This window comes from Macrobrachium nipponense, chromosome 29 (genome assembly GCF_015104395.2).
Source record: "Macrobrachium nipponense isolate FS-2020 chromosome 29, ASM1510439v2, whole genome shotgun sequence".
NCBI lineage: Eukaryota > Metazoa > Arthropoda > Malacostraca > Decapoda > Palaemonidae > Macrobrachium > Macrobrachium nipponense.
Window position 1 is genome coordinate 73,457,791 of NC_061092.1, and position 16,964 is coordinate 73,474,754.

The window sequence follows — 16,964 nt, forward strand, 5'->3', positions numbered from 1 at the left end:
ACGGTCTTGATATAGCAAGAAATAGAGTTCTTTCATTTAGGATATCACCAACCCCTCCATGGAAATTACCAGAGATATCTTTTTGTAAATATTTTATTGGTATAAAAAAGAACATGACTGAATTAGAAGCCAGGTCTCTCTTTCATGAACATGCCAAAGAACATAGGGATTCGACTTTTATATATACAGATAGCTCCAAATCTGATGCTGGCGTTGGATTTGGAGTATATAGTAGTTCTTTTAATTGTAGAGGTCCACTTCTTCTAGTATCTTCCATATTTACTGCAGAACTATATGGCATATTAACGGCTATTGAGAAAATAGCATTAAAAGATGAGGGCAATTTTACCATTTTTAGTGATGCAAGAAGTGTCTTTCAAGCTTTAGAAATTTTTAATTCTAGTAACCCTTTGGTTTTAAAGATTTTAGAGTGGCTTTTTATTATTGGTCTGAAAGTCATAGCAGTTCGATTTTGTTGGGTTCCGGCACACGTAGGTGTGTGTGGAAATGAGGAGGCAGATTCACTGGCAAAGAATGCTGCAGCTGAGATGCTACCAAGAAGATATCCCATTCCATGTAATGATTTTTTACCTACAATTAAGAATTTTATTTATAATAATCGGCTAAAGCATTGGGATAGCTTAGCTGATAATAAGATGAGAGAAATAACAAATGTTATATCCCCTTGAAAATATAACGTGATGCCCCGAAAGTGGGAGACTACTCTTTGTTGTCACCGAATTGGTCACACTCGGATGACACATGAGTTTCTGCTAGCTGGCCAACACCAACCATATTGTGACGACTGTTTAATACCCTTGACAGTGAGGCATTTGTTGACTGAATGCCCCACTTATAGCATGGAAAGAAATAGATATCTGTTTGAGGCTCGAGGTGAGGATGGCAGGTTCATCCTTGTCAAGATTCTTGGACATGATGTGTAGTACAATGCAAGTGGCATTTTTAGATTTATTTCAGAAGCGGGTCTTCTGAAAGCTATTTAACTTTTACAATGACATATTTGCTTTTATGGTTTTAATTGAATATAACTTTATTCTTTATTCATAATAAACGATATCAGCGTCAATGACCTTCGATGTCAGGATGCCAGAAAACTTCCAATCATTCATTCATTCATTGAAAAGTATATAAACTCCGGCAAACTGTTCACTGTAACTAAATATAAAAAAATGTCCTTCAAGGTAGAGCTTTAAATTTATTAAATAATAATAATAATAATAACAACAATAATAATAATAATAATAATAATAATAATAATAATAATAATAATAATAATAATAATAATAATAAATACCTAGGAATAATGGAAGGAGGGGATATAAAACACCAAGAGATGAAGGACATGATCAGGAAAGAATATATGCAGAACTCAAGGCGATACTCAAGTCAAAACTCAACGCCGGAAATATGATAAAAGCCATAAACACATGGGCAGTGCCAGTAATCAGGTACAGCGCAGGAATAGTGGAATGGACGAAGGCAGAACTCCGCAGCATAGATCAGAAAACCAGGAAACATATGACAATACACAAAGCACTACACCCAAGAGCAAATATGGACAGACTATACATAACACAAAAGGAAGGAGGGAGAGGACTACTAAGTATAGAGGACTGCGTCAACATCGAAAACAGAGCACTGGGGCAATATCTGAAAACCAGTGAAGACGAGTGGCTAAAGCGTGCATGGGAAGAAGGACTAATAAAAGTAGACGAAGACCCAGAAATATACCGAGACAGGAGAATGACAGACAGAACAGAGGACTGGCAAAACAAACCAATGCACGGACAATACATGAGACAGACTAAAGAACTAGCCAGCGAGGACACATGGCAATGGCTACAGAGGGGAGAGCTAAAGAAGGAAACTGAAGGAATGATAACAGCGGCACAAGATCAGGCCCTAAGAACCAGATATATTCAAAGAACGATAGACGGAAATAACATCTCTCCCATATGTAGGAAGTGCAATACGAAAAATGAAACCATAAACCACATAGCAAGCGAATGCCCGGCACTTGCACAAAACCAGTATAAAAAGAGGCATGATTCAGTGGCAAAAGCCCTCCACTGGAGCCTGTGCAAGAAACATCAGCTACCTTGCAGTAATAAGTGGTACGAGCACCAACCAGAGGGAGTGATAGAAAACGATCAGGCAAAGATCCTCTGGGACTATGGTATCAGAACGGATAGGGTGATACGTGCAAATAGACCAGACGTGACGTTGATTGACAAAATCGAGAAGAAAGTATCACTCATTGATGTCGCAATACCATGGGACACCAGAGTTGAAGAGAAAGAGAGGGAAAAAATGGATAAGTATCAAGATCTGAAAATAGAAATAAGAAGAATATGGGATATGCCAGTGGAAATCGTACCCATAATCATAGGAGCACTAGGCACGATCCCAAGATCCCTGAAAAGGAATCTAGAAAAACTAGACGCTGAAGTAGCTCCAGGACTCATGCAGAAGAGTGTGATCCTAGAAATGGCGCACATAGTAAGAAAAGTGATGGACTCCTAAGGAGGCAGGATGCAACCCGGAACCCCACACTATAAATACCACCCAGTCGAATTGAAGGACTGTGATAGAGCAAAAAAAAAAAATAATAATAATAATAATAATAATAATGATAATAATAATAATAATAATAGTTTTTATTATCAGCTCAAGGCCATACACATGGAATATTATATACAAAGAATAGACAACAAAATACACAGTCTAGATACATATCATCACCCACTTTGGCTGCAAGAAGCTTCATTGCTAAGCTTGGGGTTCAAGGACACGCAAATAAGGGGGGTGGACGAATACCAAGACAATCTGCTACTTGGTAATGTGTTCATTACTGGAAAAATAAGCACCACCATGGACCATATGATGCCAGTGAAGTGGGCTAAGAAGTGGTCCCATCTAAATGACATTCCCTTCAAAAGACTGCCAGCTGGATACCTACAACCAAGTCGAGCTGATCATAGGTCTCAAGTCCTCCCTAGGCTGCTGCATCTATGCCCAAAGACATGGCGAGGAGAATGAACTTTCTGCCCACCTCACAAAGTTTGGCTGGGTTGCCTTTGGGACCAACTGGGCTCCAGTTGGGGGAGCAGTCCTGCCCATTACATTATATCCAGCTTCACGAGTACGAAGCTCCTGATCCCAGTAGTATAATGGACTGCCTGCAGTTACACTTCAACAAGGACTTCTGGGAACAGAGATTCATTCCTGCCAGGAAGCGTCAGTGGAAGACAAACTCTTCCTAGACAAGGTATCTAAGTCTACACAATGGATAGAAGGCAAGTACTGCATGAATCTGCCCTTTCTTACAAAACCCCTTTGCCCAACAACTGTGAGTATGCTGTACATAGGATGAAGGCCCTTCAGCGCAAGTTCGAGAAGAATAAAGAATACAAAGCAGCTTACGAAGAGCAAATTCAGAAGATCTTGGACAAGGGATATGCAGAACCCTATCTTCCCCTAGCTGCATCAACTACACCTTGAAAATGACTGCAGAGGATCATGGATTAGGTTTCAATGACAAAGTTTCTGAAGCAATCTGTCATAACTTCTACGTTGGCAACCTTCTCAAAGCATTTAATGACAAGGACCTTTGTATGCAGACCGCAAAGGACCTCATAGCCTTGTGTAATGCTGGGGTTGGAGGCTTAATCAGTGGACTCCAAACTGTAAGGAAGTCCTTTCCACCATTCCTGAGTCTCGGTGAGATGTCTCTGTAGCAACACTCGACCTCAGCAAAGATGAGCTGCCAACAGAGAGGGCTTTGGGCGTCCACTGGTTGATGGAAGAAGATTCCTCCACTTTCAAGGTGTGCCTAAAGGACATGCCACCAACTCAAAGAGGTGCCTTTCAATGGTGATGTTTATCTACGACCCTATGGGCATGGTGGTAGCGGCTACACTGCCATTAAAGCTCATAATCCATGAGATGTGCCTTCTTCAGCTTGGTTGGGATGAAGAGATGCCTGCTAAAGAGCTGCAGCAGTGGAAGAACCTAGTTGAGCAGCTGCCAAGGCTTGCAAACTTCAAGCTGGCCAGGAACTATGCCCCAGCTTCCTTTGGTAAGGTAAAGTCTTACCAGCTCCACCACTTCAGTAATGCCTTTCAGTCAGGCTACAGCACAACGTCTTATCTTCGAATAGTCAACGAAGCTGGTGAGGTGCACTGCACTCTGGTGATGGCCAGGGCAAGGGTCACTCCTCTCCAGCGATCCATCATTCCCAGGCTGTTGCTCACAGCTGCCACCATTGCTGCACGCATGGATTGGTCAAAGTGTGATAGTCTGAGCACTGAAGAACTTGCTGACACTGAGCTGCATGTCTGGGAATTGGTCCAAGCTGCGGCTTTTGACTCTGAGATAGCCTATCTTCAAGACAGGTCAAAACAAGTTTTGGTTTCAAGTACCATTGTGAAGCTTAAACCCATTCTACAGGATGGACTATTACGCATTGGTGGCCGTCTTGTGCATTCTCATGGCTCATTAGACTTCAAATACCCAATAATCCTGCCACGAACATCAACTGCCATGCATTTCCTGATCCGAGCCAGGCATAGGCGCCTTGGTCACTGTTGACAGAACTTCTTGATGGCAGACTTGAGGCAAAAATACTGGATTATACATGGCAATGCAATCGTGCATCCATCATCAAAGAATGTGTTACATACAATAGGTTGGCTGCTCGCCCAGTGACACAGTTAGTGGCTGATCTTCCTGCGCCTAGAGTCAATCCAGGTCAGCCCCCCCTTCACTCGCTCATGAAGTGACTGTTTTGGGCTATTCCTTATCAAGAAAGGGAGGTCTGAGCTCAAAAGGTACGGCATAGTTTTTACTTGTATCGCATCATGTGCTGTTCACATAGAAGTGCTTAACCCAATGGACTCCAGCTCCTATATCAGCACGTTAAGAAGGTTCCTGGCGCGTCATGGGCAAGTGAAGCTCATATGGTCAGACAATAGGACCAACATGACAAGTGCATACCGTGAGTTACGCCAATGCCTTCAAGAGCTTAATGAAGGGCCATCAAGGATGCCATGGTGCTACAGGGGGTGGAGTGGTATTTCAACCCTACTCATGCCTCTCATTTTGGGGGTGTGTGGGAGAGACAGATTTGCTCCTTCCATCGCATTCTTGCCGGCATCTATAATCAACAACTCATGAATGACGACACTCTGTTTTGTGAGGTAGAGGCGTTTATCAATAGCCATTCCCTCACTAGAGTTAATGATGATCTGTACTGCCTGCAGCCACTTACCCCGAGTATGCTGCTCACACTCAGGGAATCTCCAGTACCAGTGACAGAGACAAATCTGAAGGATGTTTATGCTTGACAGCGCTGGTGTCAGGTACAGTAGTTGGCAGATCTCTTCTGGCAGTGATGGACCAAGGAATATCTGCCAATGCTTCAGGGTCACCAGAAGTGGACAACAAAACGTCACAACCTCAAGGAAGGAGATATCGTGTTGGCCATGGACGATGCGCTCCCTAGGGGGTCATGGCCTTTGGGAAGAGTACTTCAGGTTCACCAGGACGCTTGTAGCGACGTCAGGAGTGCTAAGCTTAAGACGGTCAACGGAGAGTACTTGAGGCCTATCAGTAAGATGTGCCTTCTGCTTGAGAGTGATATTGACAATGTGTGGCAAGAAACAAGTGAATAGTGCTTGGGTGAGTGCCGTGCATTGCCCTACAGTGAAATAATACAATATTTTGGTGGTACTTAGTGTGCCACTAAATAGGGGGTGGTGTAAAATATTGTGTCAGAAAATTTTATTTTATTAGCGAAAGTGGCGTTTGTTCGTAAAAGGCTGGCCTTTTGTTTCTGCTTAGTTTACTGTGTTGCATTGAGTGTGTGAGGTGGCTTATATGCAAAATGATTGTTCAGTGAGTAAAGAATTGCCTGTATTCATTTTTTTTTTTTTTATGTTGGCCTGTTTATTGAATCAGATAGTTTAGTTGGGCAAATATTTCAAGTTTTGAGTTTTCCCGCTTTTGCGCATGAGCAGTGCATCAGATTTTGGCGGACTCTTCAGTTGGGACCTTGGTGCTGTGCCATGCTGTTTTGGTGAAATGTTGCTTTAGGCTAGTATTAGGAAATTCATTCCCAGTGGTATTTCTGATTAAGGAGCCACTGCTGCTAAGTCATGTGTAGTGTACATTCACCAAGCAGCTACCTAACCTACCACCCTAGTCTTTTGTTGTACTAGACAAGCACATAGCCTATTGTCGGTAGGTCATCCATTGTTTATTTGCGTTTATCTAATGTGCTATAGTGTGCCATTAGTAATCCGTATTAGTTAATATGGCCAAATAACATTTAGCTAATTTTAATGTTGTGTTCTGTTGTAGGCTAATGAAGAAACCTGTGTTGAAGGCTATAGGCGTGGTATAGTGTGTCAAAGCTAATGGTTCCTGACTTGCAAGAGATACAGTGTAAGGCTCTGGTTATTTATTTCTGTATATTCATTGTGAACCATATTTGTATATCCTTGCAATTTATTTATAATTCTGAATTGTGTAGCCTACCATTGGGCTAGGTTCTATTTTCCTTTCTATTTTAATGTTGATTGTGTTATGTTATAAGCTACTGAAGAAACCTGTGTTGAAGGCTGTAGTGTGGTGTAGTGTGTCAAAGCTAATGGTTCCTGAGTTGCAAGAGATACAGTGTAAGGTTCTGGCTATTTATTTATGTAATATTCATTGTACACCATATTTGTATAGCCTTGCAATTTATTTATAATTCTAAATTGCATAGCCTACCATTGGGCTAGGTTCTATTTTTTCTTGTTATTTGCAATTTGAATTGCATAGCCTACCATTAGGCTAGGTTCAATTTTTCTTGTTTAGGATTCAATGAATTTCCTGATTTGTGCATATCACAGTACTGTAATAATGTTTGTGTTGCTGATTGAATTATTGTTCCTTTCAGCATGAATGTCTTGTTAATGGCTCATTAATGGTTGTAGAATAAAACCCTACAGTGAGAAAAGCTTATTCCTACTAACCTCCCCAGCAATTTAGGAGCTAGGACAGAGTTCTGTCCCCAGCACTGTATTAGTTTGTGGAGTAGTTCAGATTTCGAACTGAGCAGGCTGATAAATTCTACACAGTGCCTGAAATGGTAGTAACTAGGTCAGGTTTAGATACAGACATAGACTATGGTCATAGTTTGTTCGTGGATTCAAATGAGTGTGATAGAGGTGGTGAGGTTGATCTTGGCTTGAGTGTGGCTGAGAGATCTGACTCTATCGGTGGTGACAGTGATACGCAAGCGGAAGGTGTAGCTGTCAAGAATGACATAGTTGATGTGGTGGAATCAAGTAAGTTATGAATTAGGCACTAACCTTTTGAATAAGGATGAGCTAGTCAAGTTTCAGAGAGAGGATGAGACACTAACCTGAATTTTCGAGTGTGAGCTGGATGATGATCTTGATAATGTGTGAGGAAACGTTTTGTTTAAAAGACGAAGTTTTATGTCGTTATGTTCGTCCTAAGTCAGATAGCAAAGAGGAGATCACCGAACAATCAGTGGTTCCTAGGAAGCTTCATGAACTAGTTTTGAAGTTAGCACATGATGAGCAGGACATTTGGGAGTAAATTAAACTTTCCGGTGTATTAGTAGGGGGTACTTTTGGCCTAAAATGAGAAGTGTTGTGAAGAGGTATGTTTTAAGCTGTCATGAATGCCAAATTGCCGGAAAACCGAATCAAGTAATTCCCAGAGCTCCGTTGTGTAATATTCCATCAGTAAGTGAACCTTTTTGAGAATGTAGTTATCGATATAGTCGGACCATTGCATAGAAGTAAGGGAGAGAGTATATATCTGTTAACAATCATTAACAGACTAACTCGCTATCCAGAAGTGATACTCACAAGAAGCCATGACGCAAGGACCGTAGTTAAACGCTTGTTAGATTATTATTCTAAGTTTGGTCTGCCTTGTACTATGCAGAGTGATAATGGCAGTAATTTTGTATCCAAATATTTCAGGGATAGAATGTAAGAGTTAGGTATTATACTCGTAACTTCCACACCTTATCACCCCAAATCACAAGGCATTGTGGAGCTGTTTCACCAAACATTAAAGAGTTGTTTATAAAAACTGTGTAATAACTTTGAAGATAACTGGGAGGAAAAGTTACCTTTTGTTTTGTTAGCTTTACGGTTGGTACTGAATGACACTAGAGGATTTAGCCCTTTTGAGCTGGTTTTCGGTCACACCGCTAAAAGTCCTTTGGAAATGTTAAAAAGTAATTTAATGTTTAAAGAAGGTAGAGAGGACTACATAACTAATCTAGAGTATTATAAAAACAATTTAAGAGATGCATGGTAACTAGCAAAGGTGAACAGGAGTGAAAGTCAAGGGGAAACTAAAAGGAAATATAATCTTTGAGTGAAAGAGAGAAGTTTCTGTGTGAGAGACAAAGTTTTAGTATTAGTCCAGAAAGAAGGTCCCTCTTTATCTTACAAGTTCGAAGGTCCTTTTTCAATTTTAGAAAAGAGGGGAAATCTAAATGATTTAATCGATATAGGTAAGCATAGAGCAAAGTGGCTACATGTAAACTTGCTCAAGAAATATAACGACGCTCCATGCCTGTAGTAACGGTGTCACAGAAAGAAATTTGTTTTGAGAAAAACTCCGAGGTGCTTAAGAATTTCGAAGTTTTTAATCCGAGTTTAGAAAAGGAAAAATTGAGGCAAATACATAATGTTTTAGTGAATTAACCTGAAACTGTTAGTGATAAACTAGGTCTAACTGATATTTTAGAACATGATATTGAGTTGTAGGACACAAAACCCATTAGGCAAAGTCCATATCGTCTGAGTCCAGAAAAAGCAGAATCTATGAGGAAGGAAATTAATTACATGCTAGATAATGATTTGATAGTACCTAGTGAGAGTGAATGGAGTTCCCCGGTAATTCTGGTGAAAAAGGAAGATGGATTAGATAGATTGTGCATTGATTTCCAGAAAGTAAATAGTGTAACTAAGCAAAGTAATTTTCCCTTACCCAGGATTGATGATTGCTTAGATAGAATCAGAAATTCCAAATTCATCTCAAAGCTTGATTTGGCTAAAGGTTATTGGCAAGCACCTTTAAGTGAATGAGCCCGGATAATATCTGCCTTTATAATGTCATGTGGTAGTTTCAAGCCCAAAGTTATGGCTTTTGGCTTGAAGAACGCAGCCAGTACCTTCCAAAGGTTAATGAATAAAGTTTTAAATGGCATCAACAACTGTGTCATGTACTTAGATGATCTTGTGATATTCTCAGAGACTTGGGAGGATCATGTAAGATTTTAGCAAAAGTCTTAGAAGCCCTTACAAAAGCAAATCTTGTTCTTAATCTAAGGGAATGCAAATTAGGAAAAGCCTCTATTACTTATCTAGGATATAAAGTAGTTCTTGGTAAAATCTGTCCAAAAGATCGGAACATAGAAGCCATCATAAACAGGCCATGAGATTTCTTGGAATGGTTTCGTATTTCTGTAGATTTGTACCAGATTTCTCAGAGATAAGCGCTCCCATAACTAATCTATTTGGGAAAGGACTCTGTTTTGTATTTGATGGCACATGTGTAGAAGCTTTCAACAAGTTAAAGGCTATAATGATTCACGAGCCAGTTCTATTATTACCTGATTTTGATAAGGAATTTAATTTAGCGATCGATGCCAGTGATATTGGCGTAGGGGGGGTTTTGTTACAAGAAGTGAATGGAATGAAACTTCCAGTTGCCTATTATTCAAAGAAACTGAATAAAGCGTGGCAGAATTATTCAACTATTGAAAAGGAATTGTTTAGTTTAGTTACAGACTTGCAACACTGAGATTTATGCATGTAGTAGTTCTGTTTTAACTGTGCATACTGATCATAATCCGTTAGTTTATTTGGAGAGGTTTAAAAATAATAATAAATGTTTAATGCGTTGTAGTTTAGAATTAAAAGATTATAACCTGGAGATAGTTCATATAAGGGGAAAGGATAATGTTATAGCTGATAGCCTCTCTAGAGATTTTTCGGAATGAGTAGCTTGGTGACCGTTTTCTGTGGTTGCACGGTGATTGGGTGAATGAATTGAGAAGTGTGCTTGTTTAACTGAGTTAAAGCTTTATGCAGAATTGTTCCCCTGTTCGAGAATACTCAGGTGTTGTGGAACTCCAGCACGTGGTCGTCATTAGAAACACCGCGTATTATGATGTAACATTTCGTTGAGAGCCTTCTAAAAAGTTCCTGTCAAGGGATGGTGATGTTTGCTGGTTAAGTTCCGCCCTTTTCAGCCCCACCTCGAGATCGACATATATTTATAGGAATCTGAGGAAGTAGAAAATCAGATCATCATAGAGAGATAAGAGAAGAAGGAAGATACGAAGGATAAGAGAGGAAGAGGACGCACAAGAGAGAGTGGGAACTGAAACGAGTAAAGCCCGCAGCCTGTAGTCGGAGAGAGAGAGATCCCAATGTTGAGCAACCCTTTCAGAGAAGAAACGTCCTACAAGTGGTTTTGAGGAGTAACCTGCCCTTCAAGTTTCAAGACTAAGGCACTCCTTCCTGCAGTACAAAGATAAGAAGCCCCTGAAGTTTCTACTGGGGTCCCTTTGAAGAAGCCCTCGCTGCGGGTACTGTTCTCCACAGCTGCAAAACTTGCCAGTCATTATTTCATTACTGTTGGTGTTGAATCCTTTTTGTTTATTATGATAAAATAATAAAGAACCTGAGTGGATCTCGGTCCATAACAGATGGGTTCCTGATGACATGCCCAAGAGGCGTTGTACCAGGAGCTGATATCAGTCTGCTAGTGGATGGATGCAACACATCAAGGAACTTCAAGAACTACGGATTAACTACGTTCTCACGAGGTCTATAGTTCTCGTGAATTCACATGGGAAATCAACAACTTCCCCTTGTTGCCGATGCCAGTATTCAACAGTGAACTACAAAACATATCAGATGTTGGGGGACTGACCAGTCCTTCAATTCAACGAATTGAATGGACATTTTGATGCTGCTATCTTTGGCTACATATTCGAAGGAGGAGTTAGTATGCACAGTGATATGAAGTTGGAATGAAATGCTGGACGGTCTGACTTCACTGACCTTCGAAGGAGTGCTACATTGAGTCGACTGATCCTACAGTTGACCTAAACTCGTTATGGCCTAATGGGGTTAGCAATCTATTGGAGCAGTGATCAAGAAAGAGACCCAATAAATAGAGATTTATAAGTCAGTGGCATATTTGAACAAATATTGTGTATAATAATTTTACTGAATGGTATGCCCATTTATGTTCTATGTATTATATGTACTGAGTATTTATCACTTATATATGTATCATAGTTAGCAACAGATGTTTGCAGGATATATAGTCACCTCAAATAACTTACATACAAAGGATTTTATCTTTATGTATATTTATTAGCATTAATTAATTCTATTCACACAATTTACAGCGAATTCATCTCCATATGCAAACACCGACATCATTTATGACTCTCATATTGCGTTGTTGTTGCAGCTGTCTGCCCACCATTTCAATTGTTGTTAACTGCCTGCAGGAGCATATATATATTCTGAACTAACTCTGAGGTGGAGTGTACTGATCTGAGTGACACGCTGAGATTGTCGTGATATGTCAGCAAACGCAAAGATTAAACCACGAAGTGAAGCGAGGCCATGTGATGTTCTGTTGTCAGTGAATTCATAGGGCTACTTATTATTGATATATATCTAAAATAACAACCGAATTAGCATAAATACTTGTTACAAGTCGGATGTGACGCTTGGTTATTATTAATGAATATAATCTATCATTGTCTTTATGCTACATACCTTGAATCAATTTCATGTGTAACATTCTAATGCTAATGTGTGTTTTTTTTTTTTGTAACGTGCACGTGAGGGACACTGTTTATTGCTCGACAGATAAGTGCAGGGTTGTAAAGTGTACATACTCTCTGGTCTTTTTGTAATAAAACTTGGAAAATAGATTTTAAAAAAATAGGTGGTGTTTTCCATCAACACATCTCTTTTGTCTTGAGCCAAAGGAAGTCTTGTCGGAGGATACTACCCTAAATGTGTGTTTACAGCACTACATAGCTTTTGGGAATTTTCATCCATGGAACGCTGTTCATGCTTGTCTAAGATCTACCTTATGTAGAAGATACTGAGCATCCTGACAAAGTTGCTAACATGTCTTTGGGATTTGGCAATGGATGTTGAGCTACTTGCAATTGTGGATTTAGTCCTACACTGCAATCCCCTCATAACCTAACTTGACGACCGCTGTCCTTAACAATTGAAACCAATATTGTAGCCCAATCTGAACAATCTACCTTTTCCTATGAACCTTCCCTTTCTACCCTTCTGATTTCAGTTTCCACTGCTGTTTTCAATACATATGGAACTGGTCTTGGAGCACAAAATCTAGGAGTAGCATTCTCCTTTAAAACTAAGACTGACTGCTTGTACAATTTTGACTGTTCTTACTCTGCCTTCAAAAACTTCTTTGTAATCTGATAGAAGATTAGTTATTGGAATTCCTTCTGCTAGATCTTGTTTTACCTGTAACCCTTAGAATACTAGCCCAGTCTAATTTAATGCATCTTAACCAATCTAGACATAATAAGCTTTGTCCCTTACTTTTGACTACTGTCAATGGTAACTTGCCTATCACTTGAACATTGTACTGTACTTTTGGGATGAACCAACTACTTCTATGTTTGTACCATTGTAACTTTTGAGCACCTTGTCTGAAGGTTAGGTATAGTTTGTGAAACTTTCAAAAATCATTGTCACACTGCAGCTGTTCTATTTGCATGGGTGTGAGTTTCCAATTTATTTCTATTTGAGTTGTAAGACACTCTTGTGCATCTTTGTTCACAGAATTAATGTGAAATGCAAATTCCTCTACTTCTGTAGCCTTAAGTACATTTTCTTCATTTGATTTACAGTTCGATTGATCTGTTTAGTGGTCTTTTGCTTAGCAAATTTACACTGACTTGTTAAATGACCATGTCTTCTGCAGTTATTACATGTCTGAGCTGATGCTGGGTGTAATGGGAAAAATATTCCTTTAATTATTAGTGATTTATTTAGGAATTGATTCATCATCCTCCTCTAATATCTTTACACTGCTGTTGTAAAAGTGATCAGAACTGTGAAATGTTTTCGTTTTTGTTGTGGACACGAGTGCGTGGCAGTGTAGCCAAAGTTCATGAAATAATCCAAAAGACCCACTTTGAGAGGTCAAAAACATTTTTAAGTATAGCTAACCGAAAGCGAGTGAATACAAGTGTTGAAAAGAATTCTCTAGTCTGGGTCAGAAATGAGAGTCAAATACCTGGTACTAGTCGAAAGTTGAATGTTAAGTGGCTCGGACCCTATAGAGTGGTAGAAGTTGTGTGAGATGGATCCACTTATGTGTTGAAAAATTTGTTTGATGATACTATTGTAGAACGAGCTGCTAATAAACTAAAGCCATTCCATGGTGATGAAGAATGGTTAGTTACCATGAAAGAGCACTCTGAAAATGTGCCTGATATAGTAACTGAAGGAGTTCGTACAAGAGGTGCTAGGAATATTGGGCCTCCCTCACGGCTCATTGAAGAGATATAGACTCTGTGTGATTATGTACAGTACTGTGATTTTGTACATTTTATGTATTCTCTTTTTACTTGGTTTTAGATTGATGAAAATATATTTTTTTCTATTCGCAGTGGCCAGTAATGTGAAAACGTTATAGTTTTGAGGTAATGAGCAAAGGAATACGTAATGTAAAACATTTTGTACAAGAGTTCACATAGTGCCTGGTTGGGAATGCAATTGTGGTCTTATGGGTCTTGCCTTATAGGAAATTGTCAGAGTTTTGCTCTTGTAGTACTGGTTTGGTACATCTTAGAGGATAGAGTACACCACTTTCCAAACCCCGTTGAAATTCGAGTTTAGAGTCGTTTCTAGCCAAGAACTCTGGTGAGTTTGATAATCATTAGGACGCCTCAATAGGAGTAAATTCTGTCTTCACATGTGGAGAACTCTTTTGTTGCAGAGTGATGTGACATCCTGTATTAGGCTAGACAACGCTATTAGGAAAGCTGTATTGAACGCACACCTATAGGGTAGTGTCCCCATTTAGTACTCAAGTATATCCATGTGTTATGTTGTTGCAAAAGCCCCTTTAGTCTCTAGTTGAGATTGTTGCTTGTTTCTACTGTACAAGACCTATTTTCCACAGTTGCAGACCTATCTGAGGAGCTGTTTGGTTCTGTTAGGAACAGTTGTCCTTGGTATTAGAGTGGACATGAATCAATTCTTCCCCGAGGGAAAAGCTTTGTAATAGAAAAATATTCCTTTAATTATTAGTGATTTATTTAGGAATTGATTAGGAATTGATTCATCATCCTCCTCTAATATCTTTACACTGCTATTGTAAAAGTGATTGGAACTGTGAAATGTTTTCGTTTTTGTTGTGGACACGAGTGTAGCCAGTCCCTTGTTTTGTTTTTTCTGTCACTTTGAGTATGGGAGCGCTGCCCTGAATCTTTCATCTGCTTTTGGTAACACTAGAAAGAACCATGTAAGGATCACGAATGCTCGAAGGTGTGAGGAGGACGTCAACCAGTCCATCCTTCATTTTGGCTATTTTACCAAGTTATTAATACAAATGATTATCTATCCCTTGCAAGGTAAGCTTTTAAAGTCGTGATATTACCGTTAGTTCATTAGTTGGAACAGATCACTATCATGAAAGAACAGTAGCAGACGAGAATTCAAGTGCAGAGTTGCCTGCCCAGTCAAACATGATTACAACACCTTAACGTGGAAAATTTTCATTGTTGTGAAAGATGCTTCGTGTTCTTTAGTTTTCATGAAATTTTGCTGTGTTAGTTTGAGTTGTAACTTAGCGTTTGATAGGGTTGTAAAATGTTAAAGAGGTAGTTATGTGTTTTGTTTGTATAAAGTTTGCAAATACCAGTGCCAAAGGGTACCACAAAGAGGCCATCCTACAGAACATCTTGGGGTTACCCATACCTCTCTCATGGAAATTTCCACTGTCGATCATGATCTTAGACTAGGCTATACAGTAATTTAAGAAGTCCTACCCTAAACTAATCCTGTTTGAATGAGGAATTGTGACTATTTTTGATAAATATAGTTAGGCTATATGTATATAAGTTCATGGAAAACTTAATTACATGGAACTTAGCCTGTACCCTCATTAAACTAACCTAACTTTGTGGCCTATTGTAACCTAGTCAAAAATCAGCCATGTAAACTTTGCATAGTCTATCCTTAACGATTTCTGAAGAAGCCTAGGCTAGACTATATCCTGTTAAAAGGCACCTTAGCTTAATTTTACCTCATTTTAGAGTAAGTTTTTCTCAGAAATCTTTCAGGTAGCCTAAAGCTGGTATCACACTAGTCATTTCTTGCTCGCGGTTTTGGCCAGCATCCAGCCGATGCTCGCGAGCAAAAGTGTTGTATCGTCACACTAGGACCTTGAGGTTTCGAGGAGCAGTAGGAAAAAGAAAACAAAACTGATCAGCTGATATCATCATGGCGCCCAGAAATTGTTGGACGGTTGCAAGATGTGCTGCAATAATGTGTTTTCTCGGAATCTTACGTGAATGTAAAAGTAACAAAAAACGTTTGTGGGTACGAGAGTGGCTCAGGAGAAGAGAAGCCAAAGGTCTGAGAGTACTTCCTATCAGCAGCAACCATCTTGTTTGTTTACACTATGCGGTCGCTCGCTGACTTGCTGCTTCCCGTCGAGATGGGAAGCAAAGATCTCGAGTTAAAAGCTCCCGGTTTTCCATTTTTGGCAGCAACGGCTCGCGGCTGGAGCAAAAAGGCCTAGTGTGAGGCCACCTTTACCCATTGACATATATTGTGTACAAACATTTAGTACTGTGTTGAGTAGGGTATCAAGTGATTTACACCTTAATGTAAATTAATTGATTCCAGTGCTGCTCCACGTTTGATACTTATCCTTTTATGAAGGAAAAGCAATTCCCATAATATGTAGTTGATATATTTTTTTGAAGTCTCTCAATATAAAGAGTTATTTTTTTTTGTAGTTTTAAACTACACACTTGTATTGATTTCTGGAAATCAAAAATTAAATAAAATTAATATTCCCAGGGATCTAGTCCAGGAGTTCTGAAGACTAGGTAAATTAACCAAGTCCAGAAGACTAGGCCTGGTAGAAATTTGGCATGATGTAATGAGTAATAAAGAAACAAGCTGAGTACCAGGAATTTTCTTCAATACCCTTAAAATGGAAATCAGCACTTCAATTGCCTCCCAGTGGGAAGACATCACCTGGCCTCATCAGTAGTAAGACCCATACACACAAGGAATATCATGTAATAGCAGGTAGGACAGGCCTACCCTAATTCCCAGGCAGCGTAAACGTCAGTCTTCATATCCACCGTGTCAACTATGACACAGTACCATTCTCCGACCCCTGTCTCCAGGCAAGAAGACTGACAACAGTGCATATGTACATTAATAGTATTAATATTCTCTCATCTTAATGTCATGGTGAGGGAAAAATCCTCGAGCGACATGGGCACTTATCCCAATCATTGCTATACTGATCTTGTTTAACACATCTATAGCCCGATTTCCTTTGAGTTTTTTGTGTGCTATTGTGACTGATTTTTCTGTGAGTATGCAGTAGGTTTACTTGTTTTATGTTTTTGCCCTTTCTTTGCATGTTGGTAACTTTTTACAAGCTACATGATTTACCTGGATACCCGTGGCAACGTATACATATAGATTTTGCAGGTCCATTTTTAGGATGTTCACATCTGGTATTAGTAGATGCATATAGTATGTAGCCAGAAGTTATACCAATGTAAACATCATCAGTGGCAACTATAAGATTACTCGTGATATCTTTGTAACATGGTTTGCCAGAAAGGATAGTGACAGACA

The 16,964-nt window shown here is 39.5% G+C and overlaps 1 protein-coding gene across 3 annotated transcripts in view; it reads right to left on the bottom strand.

Annotated features, from left to right (window-relative positions):
- The window catches only part of LOC135206287 (uncharacterized), a 110,798-nt gene that overhangs the window by 80,017 nt on the left and 13,817 nt on the right, over window positions 1-16,964 (bottom strand). The gene's annotated exons all lie outside the window — the stretch shown is intronic.